The 21,569-nt window shown below is 46.5% G+C and overlaps 1 protein-coding gene and 1 long non-coding RNA gene across 5 annotated transcripts in view; one reads left to right on the top strand and one right to left on the bottom strand.

Annotated features, from left to right (window-relative positions):
* LOC139796636 (uncharacterized) overlaps nucleotides 1-3,411 on the bottom strand; it is a 137,236-nt gene extending 133,825 nt beyond the window's left edge. Inside the window, exon 1 of the long non-coding RNA XR_011726074.1 lies at nucleotides 3,275-3,411. This is a non-coding gene — a long non-coding RNA (uncharacterized lncRNA). The remainder of the gene's footprint in view (nucleotides 1-3,274) is intronic.
* Nucleotides 3,412-7,116: 3,705 nt separating this feature from the next.
* Nucleotides 7,117-21,569, top strand: part of PRDM11 (PR/SET domain 11) — a 42,073-nt gene continuing 27,620 nt past the window's right edge. The window contains exon 1 of one of the 4 annotated variants that reach the window (XM_071744946.1): nucleotides 7,117-7,456. The gene's annotated coding sequence lies outside the window, so the exon portion shown is untranslated. Of the gene's footprint in view, nucleotides 7,457-7,721; nucleotides 7,980-21,569 lie in introns of those variants that run through there. The other 3 variants (XM_071744947.1, XM_071744945.1, XM_071744949.1) reach the window with 3 other exon arrangements.

Below are 21,569 nucleotides of genomic sequence, written 5' to 3'. Positions count from 1 at the left end.
CACTTGGCTAAACTTTCACTTGCCTAAAACATGATATTCTAGCCCCAAAAAACCAAATTATTTTTTAAAAAATCAAGTTGGCATTTTTCTCCCTGTGATACAACGTGAAGCTCATGCTCAAAAAAAGGGCAAGGGAAATGAGAAAGAATCTCATTTTTTCTAAAAAGATCTTTTTTTGAAGTACCTATGCAAGTCTGACCCATGTTTTCAGCTCTGTGGGACTCTTTTGATGGAGCTTTTCATCTCAAACAGGTTCTGTATTTTTGGTGTTTGTGCTTTTGAGAAAGTTTTGCTCTAAAAATATCCTGCATCATAGTAATTGTTATTGCTTTTATAAGTCATTACTATCACTTGTATGCATGGAAGATTTAGAGACTCAGTTGACACAAGTGCTATTTGAATGCCCAACAAAAAAAAAGCTGATTTTTCACCTAAACACAGTCACCAGTTCAGAAAAAAAAAAAGCCAGAGCTGCCAGAACTAGTTTTAAAATCATGGTATTTAAAGTAATAATGAAAAAGTGGCTGCCTTTTATTTACTTCTTGCTTAGGAATCTTTAAATATTTTCTCCATACACTCAGGCTTTCCGCAAGCTCTTAGCCAGAGGGCAAGAAAGCACTATTTTTAAAATGAAAGCTGAGAAACCCATGTAATCAGAAGCTTTAAGGAAAATACCAAGTGTCATAACAGTTGCCAACACTCCCCTACCAATGCTTTTCTTCAGATCCTGTTTTTAATGCAAAATTAAAGGCTGTTTTCCCTTTACATTCTTCAATATTAGAGTTAAGTGCAATGTGTTGCCCTTTAAGTGAATGCCCTTTTTACAAAGCAATTTGATTATCTTCAATTATGCTATTACCAGTGGCTGAGATTAGTAAAAAAATCAAAGGTTTATAATTATATCCAATTTTCTTCTCATTACAGATGACAAGGTCTGGACAGTCACTTTGCTTCTTGTTTATTACTGGCTTCCAATCCAAATTGTTTTCGGACTCTAATGCACTAAAACAACATGAAATGCTTTGGACTGATTAAAAAAAACAAAACAAAACAAAACAACCAAAAAAAAAAACCAAACCCCACAAAAACAAAAACCAAAAAAAACAGGTGGCAAGTTACTTGCTGCAAAAATCTGGTTTTTTCTCTGAGACTTCAAAACCATGCACGAGTATTCATTCCATATAGACTGATTTTGTTACTCTAAGTAAAAAAATTTGATTTTGAGCTAAACTTGATCTACATGTCTTTAATTTGGAAGAGAATCCTGAGGTTTATAGATCATATTCTCCTGATGTAGTGCCTATAACTTAATACTCTGGTGCAGCAGTGAATGGGGAAGCCTGGGAAAACCTGCTGGAACTATTTGTTTCAGAGCTCTCTGCTCTGAGCATGCAGTTGAATTGACTTATTTTAATCAAAATAGCCTGTTAAGGGTAACATACAGCCAACAACTGGAGAACAGGTACCACTCTAGCCCATGTTTAAGAAACTGCTAAATATCCCTGGGAGAGGATGCTCAGGCAAGCAAAAGGCACAGCAGCACCTGGAGCTCCCTCCATGCCCCAGATCTCAGGAGGGAGCTCAAAGCATCCTCAGCTCCCTTCATCCCAGTGCTGGGCTGGTCCTGTGGGACAGACGAGCAGAGGGTACTAGAATCTTCAAGGTTGGATCAGAGTCCAGCCATTATCCCTGCTCTCCAAAGTTCTCCCCTCAACCACATCCCCCCAACACCACATCTCAATGAGCCTTAAACACATCCAGGGACTCCACCACCTCCCTGAGAGCATCTGGGAGATGCACTCAGATTGGGTGCATCCTAAACAAAAGAAACCCACACAGATGTGTGTAAGAGAAATATTTTCTCTCTGAAGCCAATTGCACCAAGAAATCCCCTGGGGTAGGAAGAAACTGCATATTAACAGCATTACAGCAACTTAACATTGACAGCATTTTAATCAAACCATAATAGCATGGTTTATAATAAAAAGGCATTGATTAACTAGTTTAAGAACAGGTTCCTTGTGGATCTCAAAACTAAATTTTTAGTGGAAAATCCCCAGCAAACAGAGACAGGGGAACTTATTAAGCAGGGGTATTTACATCTAACTATTCAGTATTTCAACCACTGACTAGAAAGTTAAAGTTGCTGCTAATGAAATTCAGAGGTGACATCAAGATCAGCAAGCCAGGGAAGAAGTGTTAATGCTATCTGATCTTGGAGTGCTTGATGTCAGAAGCCTGGGCTCATCATTCCCAGAAAAGGGTTTTGCAGGCAGTGCCATGCAGGAACAGGCCAGTCCCACAGAGTGATAAAACATCCCCTGGATAACAGAAGCTCTGGAAAGTGTAGAAGGAAAAACTGTTCATGCAATGTCAGGACAGGACAAACTCCTAGAGTGATCCTGAAAGTGTAGTAACAAGGAAGGAACTTGTGAATGATTGTGTATTTTTTGTTATGTTGGCTCCAGACTGCCTGGAGAGCTTCAGGCAACCATATTTTAAAAGGGATGTTGAAAAACTTGAACTGGGGTCAGAGGAAAACTGGAAAAACAGAGTGAGGAGTGACAAAAATGTCTTTCATTGGGAGGTTTAAAGAGATCGATTACCCAGAAAGAAATATTTTCACTACAGCCCAGGTAAAACTTCCCAAGAAGAAAAAAACATGAAAAAAACCCATAAAAATAACCAATGGCAAGAAGGTGGATGCAGCCAAATTCACACAGAGACTTCAGAATGAGGAGAGTGAGGACAAAAGGAAGGAGAAATTCTTTATTTCTTTGCTATCTTGCTTTCTTTAGATCAGAACTCAGTACCTTTTTTTTTTAGAGAGAGCTGTATAGCTAAACACAGGCTACTTGGCTCAAGATGGGGTAGCTGCTTGTGATATACAGAAGTGCACATTGCTATGGACTGCCAAAACATGTGATGGATGCCTAGAAACAAACCACTTGCTTTCCAAGTGTTTGTGAGTGGAGCCATTCCTCACTCTCCAGTTTTTGGGCCAGCTACAGAGAGACCGTTTCAGATGGAAAAGCAGCTCTGGTTCTCCATGAAAAACACTGCAAAGTCTCAAGCTCTGGTGTTTGAAAAAGGCACTGGTTTTATGTGCCTCACCTGGACTAAAGATTTCAGGACTGGCCTGGGACAGGTCATTTGTTCTCTGGGTTTCTGGCTGTGGTTTGGGTGCTGGTTCCTGCTGCTTGCCCCACAGCCTGAGACACGGGCACTGAGCTGGGTAAAACAACCCAGATGCCAGCACCAATGCTACAATAACTGAGCAGCTTTCTCTTTTTTTTTTTTTTTTTTTTTTTTTTTTTTTTTTTTTTTTTTTTTTTTTTTCTTTTTTTTCTTATCTTTTTTTCTTTATTTTTCTTATCTTTTTTCTTTATTTTTTTAATTAAAAAAAATTTATAATTTTTTTGTGGGTTATGTTTAACCTGATTCATCTCCCTGCTCCATTTTATGGCCCAGCAAAGAGCTTTGTGCAGCCCCAGCAGCAGCAGCAGCACCCACCCGTCAGTGGGTGCCAAGGCTGACCCAGTGGCTCACTTTTGCCATGGGAGATTTCCAGCAGCCCAATCCCAGCCTCTTTGCTGGTGTTTGGCTCATTTTCTGCTGGGTTAGGTAGCCAGCTCAGAGAGGGCAGTGGTACCAGCCTAAAAGATGATGCCTGCTGGAGTGGCCGCACTCCCTGCTTCATTATGGCATCTTGATTATCAAGCCATGCCCCTTTTAGGCACCTTGAGGAAAGGGCTCACTGGCTCCATACCCTGATCTAAATTCCAGGCAGGATCATCTCACCCTCACCAGTAACCCTTTTCCTCCTCTCTATCAGAGCTGCTGTGGCCAGGGGGTGAGCAGGCTCAGGTTGAGAAGGTTTCTCCCTTCTTAAAAAGGGCTGGGTGGGCAGCAGGACAACTGCCAGGGATTGGAGAAGGCAGAAAAGGGAAGAAGTTTGCACCCAGAAATTTCTTGCTTCCCAGCTGAACTCAGCAATGCTTATCTGCCTCCTTGGGGGGATGGTTTATCAGGCAGTGGCATCCACTCATCCAAAAAACCCACGGAGAGTGCTGCGCTGCTAAAGCATTCATTTTCTTCTACCAATAATAGCGGAAAAACTCCCATAACTCAGTGAGGAAAAAGACACAGCACTGCTGGGTAAAGGTCATCCCTGTTTCTATTGTACAGCAGAAATAAACACAAGCTGCAGCTCGGCACGGTTAACACTCTTTGAAGAGCTCTTCCCCCATGCCTCTTTCGGGGCCTGTCCCACCCTGCTACAGTCATTTGTAACTATGGATTTCTGGCCAAGTTTCCTTCTCAGTCGTGTAATTTCCTTTTTCTTTTCTTTTCTTTTGTGGGATGTTTTCAGATTTTCAAAGGGAAAAAAAAATTCTCTATCCCAGCTCACCATCCAACAACCCATCGGTACGAAAGCGAAATGTCACTGATTTTGGTGTGACTTCTAAAAACAGTGTTTTGGACATTAAAAGCTATTTTAGCAGACTCTAACAGCCAGCCAACATCACACTGAGAGCATCAGCACGATCATCCTGCAGATCTGAGTCCTTTCTGTGAGCAGGAAAGGTGGTGGTCTGGGCCATAGCAATGGGTTTTTTCCTTTCTGCTTGCAACCAAGAGCCCTTTCCTGGAGGAAGAGGCAGCCTGGCCCCAACATTCCTCGAGTGTTCCTAGAAGCCTGGGAAGCAGATGCCAGCCTCTTGGTACTGCTGTGGTTATGCAGGATGTTGACAATCTTATATTCAGTGATGTGACAGCTGCTGTGCAGAAGAACCTGTGCACTTTTCTGCCTTTCCTTGGGCACCTGTTGTAGACAGCCAGGGGAGGCAGCACCACCCCAAGACATCCCAAGCACAAAACATCCCAAAGCGTCCCAAACACAGGTCCTGACCCACTCTGCAGTGCTGGGCTTCAGACACTGAGTGTTTTTAGGGAATGAATGCTCATTGCTCAGAATACACTCAGTCACTTCTGCTGCAGGGGTTGGGGTTCTGTGGCAGGGGCACCCTTGACAAGCTGGATTCTGGTTTTGCCACTTTTGCACATGTTTTTTGTTGGTTTTTTTTTTTTTTTTTTTGGTTTGGTTTTGGGTTTTTTTGTTTTTTGTTTGTTTGTTTGTTTTTTATTTGTTTGTTTTGTTTTGTTTTTCTACTCAGCATCAGTAGAAGAACCCTTTTGCCTCTTTGGAAGACCATCCAGTATTTCATGGAGGAACAGATTGGACAGCCTAATACTGGAAAGTTGACATCTCATTACCTCATTCCTAAGGGATGTTTCTCCTGAGATCCCAGCAGACAGAAGGGGACTGCAGTGGGTGATGGAGGGGGGGGTTGAATACTAGCAAGACCAACAAGGTAAAAGTGCTGAAGAACTCATTTAAAAAAAAAAAAAAAAGCTACATCTTCTTAACAAGCGAGGGGGCAGTTTGTTAAGGAAGGAAGGAGCCCCAAAGATAAGATTTTTGCAAAGAGAGTAAAAGATTGCACTGTGTTCCTTGGGTAACGAGCTTCTAGACAGAAAAGTCACAAAAAAATCCTCTTCACTGGATTTTATAACATGACTGTTACATGTTTAGAAACAACAGACACACATTAAGACAGGGTAACTCCCTCCTGATAAATTAGCATGCTTGTGTTTTGCAAGGAGTCATGATAGCTGCTATTTATATTGTACTTACATTATAAATAAAGGCTTTATGCCTCCCTTTCAGCCTGCTCTTACAGCCTTAGACTACAACAGCTACAATAAAACATGCCTCCAAATTAGCATGGCACTCGGTGTTCGTTTGCATTACACCCATGATTTTTATTGGGGTTTTTAATTATTCTTTTTTCTCTCGGGTCACTCATCAGTCATATTTACAAGCCCATTGTCGCCCTTGCTGCCAGCTTCGTGTTCTCACCCATTTCAGCACACGGGCAGAAACTGCAAACCAGGGCAGCTCTATTAGGATCTCTAATATTTCTGAGGAGTCTGAAGGTGCTGACAGCTTATGGTATGTCTTTCCTAGGCAAGTGTAAGTGCCTCAAAGTCCATCTCCCCGCGATTACTGGAAGGGGTAAAATTACACAGCACGCTCACCCTCTGAGCAGGAATCCTTTTGGAGAGGTTGGAAAAGAGGAACAAAAAGCGGACCACAGCTGGAGGGCTGGTGAATGACACCCATTTGGGCTTCGAATAATCAGCTGTGCCACACTGCCTGCTTTTTGCAAAGCCAGCTTGTTTTGAACACGAGTTGATCACATTCCTCCTTGCTTTGTCAGACGTCGTATCATTTGCCAGCTTAAGTGATATAAGTGACCCCCCAAACTCTCAGTGACAGCAGGGGAAGCAGCTCAGGAATGGCAGAGGTGGGCCCCTCTTTTGCTTGGGTTATGATGTCCTTTTTTCACTTTCTGCCCTCGCTTAGTTTTTTTTTCTCTCCACACCATCACTTCATAGAAGGCACCTCGGTGTGGAAAGAATTTTGTTTCTTGGGGACTGCAGAAGAGGGTATTTCTCAGGGCTGCAGGAAAAGGGAAGCAGTTCCAAGTACCCAAGCATGCACATTGTCACCACAGCCCTCTTCACATCCAACTCCATTGTCAACCAAAGGAACTGGAAAATGATGGCTACTTATCCATCCCTCTCTTTACCCCCCACCGTGCCTCTTCTGGCAAAGCAGCCCAACAGTTTGCATTGTTTCAGATTTACTGCTTGCAGATGGTTTTATTTAGAATTTGTTTTATTGGTGAGACACGCTTCCTCTGCTTATTAAATTATGCCTACTTTTTACCATCCCTCACGCTGCCCGTAATTTCAGCACTGAGCTCCGCGGTAGGGTTTGTTGGTGTTGTTGCTTTTCGGAGGAGCGGGCGGGTTGGTTGCCTTTTTTTTTTTTTTTTTTTTTTTTTTTTTTTTTTTTTAGAGGGGAAGGTTGGGGGGGGAAAAATCCGCAACACGACTCCTCTGAGCTCCAGGGAGCCACCACCGCTTCTTCACATCCACTCTCTCCTGCTGGCAGAGGGCAATGAGGCTCCCGCCGGGCGATAAGAGGAGCGCACCGGACGGCTCCTGCCGCCGGGAGAGGGGCCCGCCCCGGGGCCGCTCCGGCTCTTTCGCTGCCAGGCTGAGGAGCCCCGGGACACGTCCCCGGGGCGGGGGGCACGTCTCACCGCCGTCCCCCGGAGGCGGGCGACCCGAGGGCGCGGGCGGCCGGTTCGGTGGCGCTCGGCGGGGTGCCGGGCGGTGGCAGGTGGTGGGGGTGGTGCTGGTGGCCGCGGCAGCGCCTTGAGGGGGGGGGAGCCCAGCGGCTCTACCGGGCCGGGTCCCCTCGGCCAGCGGCTCCCCCCGCGCTCTGCCCCAAGGGGGTTTTGTCCTTAAGAGCCCCCCCCCCCCAGCCCCTGGCCGGATCGCCGCCGGCTCCCCGCGGAACTCGCAGGCTCCGGAGCAGGAGGTGGGAACCGGGGGGGGCGGTTTGGGTTTGTTTGGCTTTTTCTGTTTATTTATAATTTTTTTTAATTATTTTTCCCCCTGCTTTCTGCGGCTTTTTGGGTTTGTTTGTAATTAATTTTTTCCCCCCCCTTCCTCTCTTTCCATCTCGGGTATTTGGAAGGTAGGCGGGAGCACCGCGGACCCCGGGAGAGCCCTGCCGGGCCGGGCCGGACCGGACCGGCGGCGCCTCCCCCCCGATTCGGGGGGTCCCCGGGCTCGGCCCCCGAACGCCCCTCTCTTCCGTTCTCCATGTCATTTCCTGTGCTAATAAGATGGTGGTCACGGCCGGGAGGGAGGGAGCCGCCGCCGCCTCCGCCGAGCCCGGCCCGGCCCCGGGACCCGTCCTCGCCTGGGACTAGCCAGCGGGGCCGGCGGGGAGGGAGGGCGCAGCCAGCCGGGCTCCCCCCCTCCTTCCCCCCGTCCCCTCCCCGGGCGGAGCGGGCTCCCCGACGCCGAGGCGGGCCCCCCGCGCCCGCAGCGCCGAGGTGAGTCAGCCCCTCTGGTCGCCAAGGTGGCCACGAAAATGGCTGCGGAGCACGGGGAGGGGAGGGAGAGGGGGGGGGGGAGAAGGAGGGGAGGGTGAGGGGGCGGGAAATCCAACCCGGTGGGCGAGGGGAAGGGGTGGTGGGAACCTCCGCCCTGCCCGCTGCGGGAGCGGTGCCCGCATCGGGCGCGGCGGCGACCCGCGGGCACAGGTAGAGGTGTCCGCCTCCCCCTCATCCTACATCCCCCCCCCTTTTCTCCCGCTTTTCCCTTCACGGGGCGGGCGGTGCTGGGGCCCGGCCCGGCCCCGCCGCTCCCCGCCGCGGCTGCGCCCGCCCTTCCCTCCGCCGTCGTTGTGTCCCCCCCCTCCCCGAGGCCGTAGCGGGGGCCGGCGAGTGACGCGGCCGGCGACCAATCGACGGCGGGGGCGGGCGGGCGAGCGCCACATTGGAACGCGGGGGCGGGATGATCCGGCGACACGGCGACTGGCGACATGGCTATGGGGGGGGGGGTTCCCGTCGAACGCCACCGAAGGGGTTCCACCACCCCGGGGCTTCACCGCCTCCCGCTCCGCCGGCCCGGGGTGGCCCAGGAAGACTGCGCGGTAGCTGCGCCTGCAACATCCCCCGCGTCCCACGAGTTGCCCTTGGACAGGGAGTGTGGTTCTTTTCTATAAACCCAATTCCTACGCTCTGTAGGTGAAAAATAACCTCCAGCGTCCCGATTTCGGATCCCTGACCAAAAAAAAAAAAAAAAAAAAAAAAAAAAGGTGGCCTGTGGGCAAAGTTGTTGGCTCGATGGTGCTTTCTCTTGTTTTGTTTTTTTTTTCCCCCGGTGATTAATGCTTCTCCATAAAGAGAACTGGCAGAACCAGCTTAAAAAATAATAAATAACAAACTGGGTTGCTTTACAGCACTGAGAGAAGCACGAGAAGGAGCCCTATCCCCAAATATCCAGCAGCCCCTCTGTCCTGCCAGTGATGTTTGAGACCGGTGCTGCCTGGGTTGGGTTTTTGTGCCCCCTAAATTTCCGCTCGTGTGGTCAAACCGAGATAATAAGCAACGAAAGTGGAAAGGGAAATGACTCTCTCAACTTTCTAATGTCTGGTGTGTAAAAACCCCCACGACAGAGGCACATCTCGGGCTAGGAGAGCGCGTTGTTTGTTTCCCAGTACAGGCTGTAGTTGGAAAACGAAAGCGTTCAGGTGATGTTTGCTCCTCACAAGGGGTGCTTTTTGCCCAGAGGTGTTCCTGGCTCTAAGAATAATAGCTTAGCACAGGGCTGAGCAATGTTGGGCTCTCCTGTGGTCTGCAGAGTGTTCCAAGTGTGGGGGGCTGTGGGTGAGGCTGGTGGAAAGGCTGTGTTAGCAAAGGAAAAGCTGTAGCCCCTCACCTGGGAGGATTTGAGGCAGCTCTGGGAGATGCTGAAGGTTGCCCTGGCTCTGGGAGGTGATGGATCCCGCTTCAGGGTGGAGGAAGTAAGTTCCTTCCTGCCCTGGGAGCTGTGTCAAACGCTGCTGCTGCTTCTGGGTGTTTGTGGGGTGTAAAGGAGGTGCTGTGGCTCCCAGGTCAGTGCTGGCTTTGGTGTAGAGCTTGGTGGTTCCAGGAGGGTGTCCTGTTGCTCCTCTAGCATCTTTGTGGAGCACAGTGACTTCTGGACCATTTTATGCAATTACTTCTGGCTTTTTTTTTTTTTTTTTTTTTTTTTAAGTGGGACCTTTTTTTAGGGGGTGATCCCCAATTTTAATTAATGAAGGACAAAAAAGCAAGGACTTGTCTTACCACCCCACTTCAGTCTTACTGGGCTGGGGGCAGGTTGTTGGCTTGTATGCCTTGCTGGGGAGTGATGGACCTGTTTGAAATGGGTTTTGGGGGGTGAGGTTGTGTCCCTGAACACTTCCAAGAGGACCCTGAAGCAGACACTGCAAGTGTCTGCCTTTGCCACTGGGGGGGCCAGGAGCATTGAGGGAGTGGAAGTTGCCTCCCTCAGCCAGGAATCAGAGTAAAGTATGTACAGTGAAGAGAAAAATGACAAGCCCAGGCAGGAGAGGTCTTCACCCTTTTTTATAAAGAGCACAGTGTACACTTTATCCTTGTGGGTTTTTTTTTTTAATGTTCTTTTATAACTTCTGTCTCATGCTGGTTAATTCCTGAGTAAAGCTGTGGGGGTTTTTGAGTTGTTTTTTTTTCCCGTGTCGATTTATTCAAGAGAAGTACAGGCTTTTACTTATCTCTTTATTGCTGTATTTGCTGTTAGCAGGGCCTCTCTCTTGCTGGCCTGACTCTAAGTGCTAGTAACCATTTCCGGAGCTCTTAAAATACTGCCTAATACTCCTGACATTTTGGAGTAGCATGTTTTAAATTGCTGTTGCCAATCCAGTGTTGTTAGCACATGTGTGAAAAATTACATGGAGAAACTAAACATAGCCTCAAAACCGAAATGGTTTTGTTTTGGTTTGATTTTCTTTTTACAATCAGTAATTCTGGAGATTAACTGGGGAACCTCCACAAGGCAGAAATAAGCTGCTAAAATTTGATACAAGGCTGGGGAGCTGTAAGAATCCTAGTGGGGTGAGCTCAGGTGGGAACTTCTTATGCCTGCTTTGTGTTGGGAGCGTCCAAGACCTATGAATAACTCGTTTTCCTAAGAAAGCCAAAACATCACTTTTATTCCTCAGTTTGGATTTGCAGCTTTCTGGCATTTTAAGAAATCCACCAGCCATCTGGGTATGCTTCACATGTCTTTCTACCTCAGTGCTGAGTTCTCTGACCTGAGCACAGGTCCTTCAGACCTCAGGGCCAAGAGGTCTTTCAGACACATCCATAGCAGTAGTGGAGTAAAGGTTTTAATTTTCAGAGGCCCTTCTGTTCTCCCTGTGAAGTCTTCTCTGCTGCTGCAGGTGTTTTTAAATAAAGCCTCTAGAGCAATGGTCCTTCTAAAGCTATGTAGTGAAATGTGGCTTTTCAGGAAACCCTACTTGTTAAACTTGTCCATGCCAGTGGATTCCAGTAGCAAATCCAACCTCCCAAAGAAAGAGCAGAGAGAATGAGGTGAGAGACAGGTCATGCGTGGCATCTTCAGAAGGAAGATGAGGGAAAAGTGCTTTGGAAAGGGAGGACATTTGCAGGTAAAAAGAGTCCAAACTAAGAGCAGCTGAAAGCACAGAGTGGTCCTGTGGCTTCTTTGGAAGATGGTAGCACCCATGGTGGATGGAGAAGAAAACCAGTGAGGAGGGCAGCACAAGCATCCCATGTTGGAGTTTTTCTTTAAAATGCCCACCCTGTGGTAGGCCCTACCTTACTAATAGATGAGACTGTGAGAACTGAGAACAAGGAGGGGGGAAAAGTGGAAGTCAAGGGGGTAAATTTTGACTTGGTGTCTAGAATCACATTTACAGTGTTGGATTGGGAAGGTTTAGTCACTGTGCTTATCATTTAGGCTTTGAACTTGAGCTGGAGTCCGTGAAGATGGTACTAATGCTGGCATGTTTCTTCCTTCCATCCCGTCGAAGTGTTCATGAAGTGTCCTTTCTGCCCAAAGACTGGTTGAGAAACAGAAGTTGGAAATCTTGATGCTTGAAGCTTTGTTGTTGTGCTTTCTGGTCACTGGTCCATTTGTGCAAAGGGGACAGTTTGTACCCTTGAGAGCTGCTGCCCAAAGGCCTCCTCTGCATGGCAAGGAGGCAGCACTCAGGTGTTTCAGAGTTTCCCTGCAGTCAGCAGGTAAAAAACTTATAATTTAAGGTTAAAGCTGCAGAAACTGGCAGCCTCCAGAGAGGGATCAGTAGTGTGCTTTGCAGGAGACGTTTTGAGTCCCTCAGTCACAGGCAGCCATCAATAAAGGACCCATCCGAAGGGTATCCATCAGCAAAGTCTTGCAGTTTGAGGACATTCTGAGAAATGGCTTCATTTCCTTGCTCCCTTTCTTCTTTCTTCTTTGGGCTTTGGCTTTTCAGCCAGTCTAATTTGACTCCCACCTCTAGTGACTTGTCCTGGGGGAGGGACTGCTGTTCCTCAGCCAGGATGCCTGGGGATGGCTGACCCATGGGTACCAGGGGTGATGATTGAGGACAGAGAAGTGAAAGTGCATGGGAGGTGACCTGGGGGATTGTCTTGTGTGGGGATTGTCTTGGGGAATTGCTGTAATTTGCTGAGAGCCAGCAATGCTCCTGCCTTGTGCACTGAGCATCCTTTGCTGGTCTTGGAGCCAGGTGATCCCTGGGTGCTGGGGAGCCCTGGGTGCAGGTCAGGGCACTGTGGACATGCAGCTCCTGTGGCCCCTGCAGATTCCCTTTCAGACTATTTTGCTGTAGAAGGCTGGTAATTGGAGCTGATGTTAGTCAGGGACATCAGCTGTTTCCAGGCTGATAACCAACGTGAAATATTGTCTAGTACATTCCTTTTCAGTGCAGTGAAGCTGTATTGTGAAAACATAATATGCTGAGTGGTGTTAAATGTGGTCCTTCAGCTGCAGACTCAACTGAGCAGACTAAATGTACTTAACATCTTCCTAGAAAGCCTTAAGATGGGTTGAGATTACCAATGTTCCATTCCCAGTGTGTTCTCTTTATACCTTTCCTGTTGATAAGCCTTGGCTTCCCCACATCTGTGTATATTAGGGGTGGGTTTTGTTTTTTTTTTTTTCTGTTTTTTTGTTTTTGTTTTTTTTTTTTATTATTATTTCTTTTGTTCCAAGGCTGGTGGAGTACTTCAGGTTGTCTGCTATTTTTTTAAAATTGGAGATACTTTGCTTGGAAATGCTCATGTGAATATTAAACATGCTACTGTTGGTAGGGTTAAGTCCTTTTATTCTTTTGGAGGAAATTAATGAAAACACTTGGAAACTGAAGGGAAAATCCATACTGATGACACATGAACATACTCTTGAGAAGTTCTAGAGCTGTCATGTGTAGAAACCTAGGCATACAGATCGTCTTTCTTGAGCTCAAATGAGGTTGATCAGTTTTTGAAGACCAGAAGTTTTTTAGCTACTTGATTTCTCTTCCCCTCATGGTTGGCAAGAGGACTTCCTTATGCTTGGTGTGCAAGTTGCTTGGTTTCTGGAGAAATTTTTCCAAAATTATGTAGGAAACAACTGCTGTATGGGTTCAACAGTGCCTGACCCTCAGTGAGGCATCCCACCAGCTAATGCTGAGTTGATGCTGGAAAGGCAGTGCCTCCAGAAAGGTGGATCCACTTAAATTCATATATTGGATGTGCTGAGAGCTGGCACCAATGAAATCAAATGCTAAATATATGCTCTTCAGGTCTGGTGGACTTAACTGGTGGTTGGTAGTTTTGGTTTTTGTTTTTTTTTTAACGAGGTCTCATTCTGTACTTGGGTGTTGAAATGTTGCTTTTGGATTCTCTTGGGGCAGCTGATGAACTTTTGCAGTCCCTCAGTGACTTGTTACATGAATTCACTGTGGCATGTTCTTTCTGGGCTGGAATTCAGTGAGTTCTTGAGCTTTTCCTCCTAATCAGCATTATCAGAATGTCTGTCGTGTAGACAACTGGGCACTGCTGTGCAACCCAACACCTTGATGTAGAAGATGCACTTGAGGAGCAGGGGTTGGACCCTGCTGAATATATATATATATTTTTTTTTTTTTCTAGTTAGCTGCATTAGAATATACAGGGTCTGAAACCCCCTCTCTTTATGGAAGGGAATGTGCAGATCAGATTGTGGTGGTGGTGAATTCAGCACACGGGTATCTGATTTCCTGGCAGATCAGACACTGGGAGTATCTGGACTGCTGCCTGCCCCAAGGAAAAGGGGGTCGATGTGACCCATGCTCAGCCAGGACTCATCCAAGCAGTGTAACCCGAGCCTCCAACCTGCAGACAGATTTACCAGCCCTGAATAATGTCTGTTATAGTGTGAGATCTTATCTCCCTAATGGCCTGCAAGAGGGTACAAATGAGGAGAAATAAATATGGCTCTTGCTTTTGCTCCCTCTGCATTTTATGGAACAGTTGATTTGTTCTTGTTCTGCCTGGTTGTTAGGGCTTTGAAAGAACTGAGCTAGTTGGTTAGATTTTGAGGAAGAAATTAAAGTAGGGTTTGCTCCTACCTGCTTGTTTCCCCCCCCAAATATTCTTTCCCTCTTTGCTGAACAAGTGGAAAGAAGGGAGTTGCCTGCTCAAGTAGAGAGAAACCACTGTAACAAGCATAGAGGAACCATCACAGAACATCCATCAACAAAAATGAACAGGACAGATGGTACAAAAGCAGGATTTTGCACCTGTACCCACAGGTCCCAACTAAATGGGGATTCCCCTGTGACTGAGCCTGTCTGACTGCCTAGAGGCATCATTGCTAGAGGGGCTTTACAGTTTGTTGTTTGATTCCTGAAGCTTTTGAGTTGGGTGGTGGGAAAGGGAGCATTTCACCCTAACCAGGTACCTACTGGAAGTTCAGTAGTCCAGAGGTGTCTTGGAGGGGTGGGAGTTTCTCCTCTGCCTTTGGGATGAGGAGCTTAGGGTCATGATTTGTAAGTAACCTTCTCAAGAAGGTTTCTCTCACGTGGCTATATCAAGGGCGAAATTGTGTTTTGTGGTTTTATGGCTTTTATGTGACAGAATTTAAAGGCAGACTTGGCAAAAGCCAGCAGTGTGTGTGTACAGGCAGACCAGCACTTGGTTGTTGCTGTTGTGTGTGTTGTTGGCTTTTTGCAGGAAAAGGGTGCTCTGGTCAAACTTACTGACCCTTCTGACTTGGTGGGGTGGTTGGAATTTTGTTCATAGTTTATCCATGGCTTAAAGAAGCCTGTCCATCCTTGTCCTGTCCTGTAACCCACTGAACATTCACCAGTGGCAGAAAAAGACAAAGAGTCCAGCAGGTAATCAGAAAAAAGAAAAAGGGTGGGACTTCTAGAAGGAGTGCTGAGTGAAAGGCTGTCTTGTTAAAAGATGGATGTGCTCTCCAGAGGGGCTAATTTGGACACTAAGGAAATATATGTGGAGCTGATTGCTGGCTGAGTGCCAGTCCCTGAAGGGCAGGGGAGGCTGAAATGCCAGGCAGTGCTGGTAGTGCTGGCACCGTAGCCCATGGCGGTTGGGTTGCATGAATTATCTCTCTGCCTTCCAGCTAATTTTATCCTGTTGATTTTTCATGAATCATTTCCCATCTCTGTGGGTTAGAAATTAAAGTGGAAGTTTGCTAGCCAGAATAGCCACCTCTGCTATATAGAAAGTGGTGTCTGGGGTTTGCTTCCTGCCCACCCCCGCGCCTTCCCTTCCCTTTCCCATTTTTACCTCCATCGGTGTTCAAACATGTGAATCACTGGTGTCACTCACCCACAGGGACATTTCAGCTGGCCAGCCTGCACAAGTGCAGGGGTCCTCTGGGTGTGTGTGAGCTGATGGTGAGCAGCCAGGCCATGGTGCAACGTGGGCAGGTCCCAGGGATGCAGCAAGGCTGGTGGGACCCCACCGGGCGGATTGGATTTCCTGCACGTGCCTTATAAAACATTAAAGGCACTCCAGTGGCTTTTCCCTTTCCTAGCACAGCAGAAGAGCAGGAGTGCTGTGGTGGCTCAGCCTGCTGCTTGCCCACCAAACACTTCCTCACTTCTGCCTTTTTCTCTGCCCACGAAGGAGATGCTTGGGCAGTAAGGTCAGATCTCTGCTGTCGGTAAAAGCATCTGCATGATGAAAGACTTCAGTTTTCCAGACCCAAACATAACTTCCCTTTGTTGAGCTGTGGGCACTTGATGGCCATCTGGGCCAGCAGCTGGGAAAGGATAAATTGTTAACCCAAAATTGAGCCCTACAACCTGAGGATCTGGGGACCTGCATAGGAGTTGCAGATCATGAGTGCTGTGGGTAAGAAAGGGTTTTGCTGGCAGCTGCACATGGGAAAAACCACGTTCTCTTGAAACAAAGTGAACAGCAGATGAATGAGAAGAGGTCTCTAGCTTGCTGATGTTAATTTTTAATCAGTGTTGATGGAGCTCAGCAAATCCAGGAGACTGGGAGAGTGATCTGGTTGGGATGGTTCTGAAAATCACCATGTGGATGGCTGATGGAATGATAGGTTGGGCAGCATGACACCAGTCCTGGGTAAAAACATACAAAGTAATTAATGCTTGAAATTTGCTTTTATGGCAAGTGTCTTGTACTTTGCATAGAGGTCTGATTTTATTCTTTGGGAAGGTTACTGTTGGTTTAATGAAAGATCTGTAGATGCAATATACGTGGATATATAAGGCAGTTAACTTGGTGCATGGGAACCCAATTAATACCTAATGCCAAAGAATATCAATAAAATACAAGTGGTAAGGTAGTGATTGATAGAGGGTCAGCATCCAATAAATAAACTGGAGTAGTGCTATAAACAGTAAGGAGGATGAAGGATATTCCAAGCTAAAGGACACTAATAAATCAACTGTTCGTGGATTAACTTTAAGATGGAAGTTGAAAATGGTTTTTTGGCATCAGAAGATCTGTCGTTGCTTCCTTGGAGAAGGGGAGCAAATAGCCCAGCTATTTTAAAGCCAAGCTTGATCATTTTATAGAAGAACCTCTGCAGCCTGGTAGGTGGAGATGACATTTTCAAAGGAGGAAGACTCAATGACCCTTCCCTATGAAACAAGAGGAAGGGAGAAGCCAAGTTGGCCTGAGACTTACTCAAGGATGCAGAAAGCAGGACTCACCACTGGCAAAATGTGTAGATGAAAGAAGTTTGCTGAGTTGTAGCTATTGATAGGGGCAGGAAGGGCAGTAATGCCACTTGTTTGGTAAGTGGAGCCATTGGAACAAAATCATTTTCATGCAGACAAGCAAAGAGTTATGAACCTGGAAAGGCATCTCCCAAATGTGATCTGCAGAGGCTGTGTCCCAGGCAGTCCCCTCTGAGAATGTCAGGGTCAGGATGGGCAGGCAGCTTCAGAGAGCTTTCTGTGCCAGGTTCTAGGTGGAAAAGACAACTGTGATTTTTGTATATACAAGCAGGGAGGTAGTGAATCAGGGTGAGGAGATGCTTTCACGTCTGTAATGTTTTTGTTTATTCAGGCTCAGTCTTAATGTCGGGATGGCTTTCCAGTGCCAGCATGTTGAAGTGATGTAGAGATTGGAGGAGTTACAGAGAAGAATGACAAATTTTGGGAAAGCTGAGAAGATACTGCATGGGTATATATCCAGGGCTCTGCTATGTATATGTTTTTATTCAATGCTTATCACTATTGCTATCCAAACACCTCTCAGCAGTGCCTTAAGGAACAAGGCTTACATCTGCCACACTTGATTGTACACTTATTCTCTCCTTGGGGAGAAAAGTGTTGGTGGAATAACATCTTGGTTTAGTACTGGGGTTTCGTGTCTGTTTGCTTTAACTTTGCAATGGTAGGTGCGAATTTTTATCTTCAAGAAGCTAAAGGCAAAGAAGTTAAACTGGCAGTCCTGGCCAAAGATGGTGAGGTTTGTTCACCTGGGAAGCAATTAATTCCATTTGCTCCTAGCAGCATCCCAACATGCTGAATATTTCAACTTGTCCCACCAGGTTGCAGGGCTCTTTGAAAGAAGTGTTGGCTGGTGCCCAGAACTGCTGGGATTCACATATAGCTTGTCCATGGTTAGCAATTGAAATGTGCTTCTGATGAAGCATTGGCTTCTCTTCCCCTTGCTGGACTGAGATGAAGATTTTTTTTTTTCCTGCTTGTAGGCTAAAAGTAAGGGCATGTGATGTAGAAGGGATCAGTCAGGTTGACCTAATTCTCCTTTCTGTCCTTAAATATCCTGTGAATCTGTGATATGAGTGCAGGGAGCCAAATACAGCGAAAATGAGAGTTTTCCAGTTAAAGGGAATTATTTTGAATGTATTTTAAATCAAAACACAAGTCACTGAGCTATTCTTTCAGGTGTAGTAAGTAGCTGCCTTGGCTCTGTGGCATGCCATACTGTTCCAGAGGCTTTTAGGGAGCTTGGGATTCCATGCATGGGAGCTTTACATTGTCAGCATCCTGCTGTGTTGAGTCCTTAGTCAACAGCTCATGCAGAGAAGCTGTAGCAAATAATAACTGGTTTGCAGAGGCTTCTGCTGATCCATGGGAATAGCTTCCTACTCTGAGATCAACAAAGGGCAGATGCTCCCAGCTGGCCATAATACAGAATTTTATGTCAAATCCTGTAAAGACAGCAGCATTTGCCAGCTTCATTAGAAGCCACCATAAAAAAAACCCTGAAAACTAGTTTGGGGATTATTTCAGAGGTTCTTTTCCTTCTTCCCCCTCTGAAACATACCTGTCATGTCTGATCACAGCAGGTTTTGATGACATGATTTGCCAGTGAACCGTGTAAAAGTGACAGTGTGAATGCATCTTGCATCCACTTGAAATGACAGGAGGAGCTCTAGGTTGGCAAATGGGAATTCCCCTGTCCCCAGCCTGTCTGTTGTTGGGATGACACTGGGAATTTGGTGTTGTGGCACCCCAGTCCTGTTTGTCATGTCAGTTGCTGGTCTTGAGCAAGTCGTTTGAAAGCACTGGGAACTCTCACCCCTCTCTTGCTGTAGAATGGATTTTTAGGTCTTGTGGTTTTGAAGGTCACTCTCCAAGCTTCTTCAGAGAGCTGCAACAAAAGTGGGGATGCTTTCAGGTACCTTTCTTGTAGTCCTTGACTTTCTCCCAGGGTTTTTACAGTTTGAAACTCAAAAGGAAACAGTCCATACTTTTCTTCTGGTGAACTGATGGTTACCTACTGTAGTGGAGTAGTTGGCAATGGTATGGACAAGTCCTAGTTGCAGCTTGTGCCACTCTGATCCCACATCATCCCTGCACTCTAATTTTTACTCAAATTTGAATTTGTGACTTCCCCAGCTTGTCTCCAGCTGTGCAGGCTACATTCACCCCTGATTTGTGGCTGTCAGAAAAGAGCCCTGGCCATACATCAAGCCAGGGCATCAGGTGTTGTCCTCTCATGCCAGGATGTTCCTCTGTTGCACGAGTGGATGGAGGACATTTTTGCCCCCAGGAATGTTGTTCTTTTTTTGGGAAAAGCTAAACTGTGGCGACTGTCAAGGCCAAAAAAAAAAAAAAATTTCCCAGTGGGGTGTCGGGGGGGTTCGTGTCTGTCTGTGGACAGTGATCTTCAGAATGGTTCTCCCTCTGATTTGTGGCATCTCTGGGTGCTGGCATTGGCTGGGTGGCAGCTGGTGCTTCAGAAAGGGACCTGAAATATGGTTGGCATGGCTCAGGAGCCTTGGTAAGCAAGTTCACCTTGGGGAAAACAATCAGCCTGGGTCTCTGGTGGCTGTTTGGGAAGGAACTTGGAGCCTTGAATGCTGTGCTTTATTCCCCCTTCCCAACTTGTCAGTAGCTGACTGTTCTGGGTTACTATTTTGGATAATAATATGCAACTGTAGAAAGAGGGTATGAATTCAAGTCCCATCTTTCACCATGGGGCCTGCTCTTTAGAAAGTGGTGCAAGCTCTGCAAGATCTTGCTTAAAAGAAGAGGGGATGACCTCCAGGAGGCCAGCAGTGAGAAACTGCGTGAGGGAGCTGTGTGCTGAGGAGGGGATGGATTCCTATACAACTGTTTCAAATGCAAGAATGTCCCAGTCTGGGAAACGTGCCAGTAAAATGTAAAATTAAAGCTCTGTTTTGGAGGCTGATCCATGCAGATAAGAGCCTGTGGCTGTTAACTAATAACCACAAGAGGGGCAGTGATAAAGGCCCCCATACATGAGGGCAGGAATTCACAGGTTCTTTCATGCTTAACCCCATTTGGATGTTTTTTCCCCTGCATTAGAGCTGAACAGCTCAGATGTTGTTGTGTTTTCTACTCCCGTGATTGCGAGCAACACGGTGAAAGCCACTTAAGTCTTAATGTGTGTCATGCAAAAACGTGGCAGGTCCTTGCCCCCTTTGTGAAGAAAACAGGTGGCACTGCCTGGGAACCTTCTTGGGATGCCCTTTGTGATTTGGAGCAGTCCTGTTAGTGTCCTGGTCCATCTGAGGGGCATTGTGCCTTGTCGCCTGACTCTTGCTGCCCGAAGGATGTGATGCTGTGTGCAGACAGCACCAGGATCTTTGTAGCATCCCTCTGATCCAGGTGTAAAAACCTCTCTGACATCCTGCTGGGACTGTGCACACTGATCTTGGGGGGACTGACTGTCCTGATGGGCACAGGGACACAGATATGGGTAGCCAAGTAGCCCCTGAGTACCTTCAGCAGTGACCAGGAACCCTCTTCTGCTTATGTTGCTCTAGTGCTTCTCCACATCATCTGAAATCTTCAGAGGACCCTCATATTTAGGTGTTGGTGAAAAAAAAACCCACAACAACCCAGTACAGAACAAACAATGAAGTGGAAGGAGTTAAAAGTGCAGTTGTGGAAGACTAAAGGGGGAGGAGAAAGGGCAAGAAAGAGTAACTAATAGGCAGTGAAATGAGGAGGAATTAAAGTCATGTTTAAATACATCAGAAGCTAAAAGAGTCCTAAAAGCACAATTAAATACTGGGAGTGAGGCAATCTCCAATATTTTTTTCCTGTAATGGTATAAAACCTGGATAATGGTAGAGTGTAGTGCTCTCTTCTGTACCCATACCTTGGGAAATTACCAAGCAGCAGCTACTATATCACTACATTTTTAAGTTTGCTGTTCTGGCTAAGTTGCATCCAGAGTTTTTTAAAATCCTGGTTGAGCAGCATTCTCTGGGCCTTAAATGCTGATTTTTATTTTTTAGAAAAAAAACTCATATGTAATGAGCTAGAAAAGATACTGTGTCTCAGTCATAAACAAGTAAGGTAATATAAAGTCTAATGTGGGTCAACCAGAATACCAGGCTACCTAAATTCTGATGTTGGCTTCCAGTAAAATAATGCAGTGGCTGATAGGCATTGATTTGGTCATGATTTAAGGGGATGTTAATTGTAATGATAAGCTTGTAGGAATTTTTGAGCTCTTTCCTAATGTAGTGTGGCTTACTGATGCTGGTATAATTTTGCTTGATAAAGGTAAAATTGTTGATAAGTGTTGCATGTTTAATGCACTGAAGTGCATTAAAGGTCACTGGAACCCAGAGCTGGAATGACTGAGTGTGGTACATGCTGAACTGGTCCAGAGGAAGGAAAAAAAATGATCAGAGGGATGGGACACCACTCCTATGAGGAAAGACTGAGAGTTGGGTTGGTTCATCCCCTCTCTCTGGGGAAACCTTATGGGATCCTTCCAGTAAGAAGGGGCTTGTAAGAAAGTTGGGGATACCCTTCCTAGTAGGGCCTGTTGCACTAGGACAAGGGTAATGGTTTAAACCTAGAAGAGGCTTAGACTAGATATATTAAGAATTTTTTTTTTTACAATGAGGGTGGTGAAACACTGGAGCAGGATGCCCAGAGAAGTGGTAGATGCCCCGTCCCTGGAAGCATTGAAGGTCAGGCTGGATGGGGCTCTGAGCAACCTCACTGCAAGGGGGTTGGACTAGGTGGGTTTTAAAGGCTCCTTCCAACCCAAACTCTTCTATGATTTCATAAATGAAAGGTCACATTGTGCCAGTGAAAGGAGAACCACTGGTGATAGTGCATTTATAGTCATTACAGCTGAGAATTGGTTTTTTTGGCTTGATGCTAATCAAGAGGTGGGTGTCAGTCT

Source organism: Heliangelus exortis, chromosome 5 (assembly GCF_036169615.1).
Source record: "Heliangelus exortis chromosome 5, bHelExo1.hap1, whole genome shotgun sequence".
Taxonomy (NCBI): Eukaryota; Metazoa; Chordata; class Aves; order Apodiformes; family Trochilidae; genus Heliangelus; species Heliangelus exortis.
This window is presented reverse-complemented; position numbering and strand designations above follow the sequence as displayed.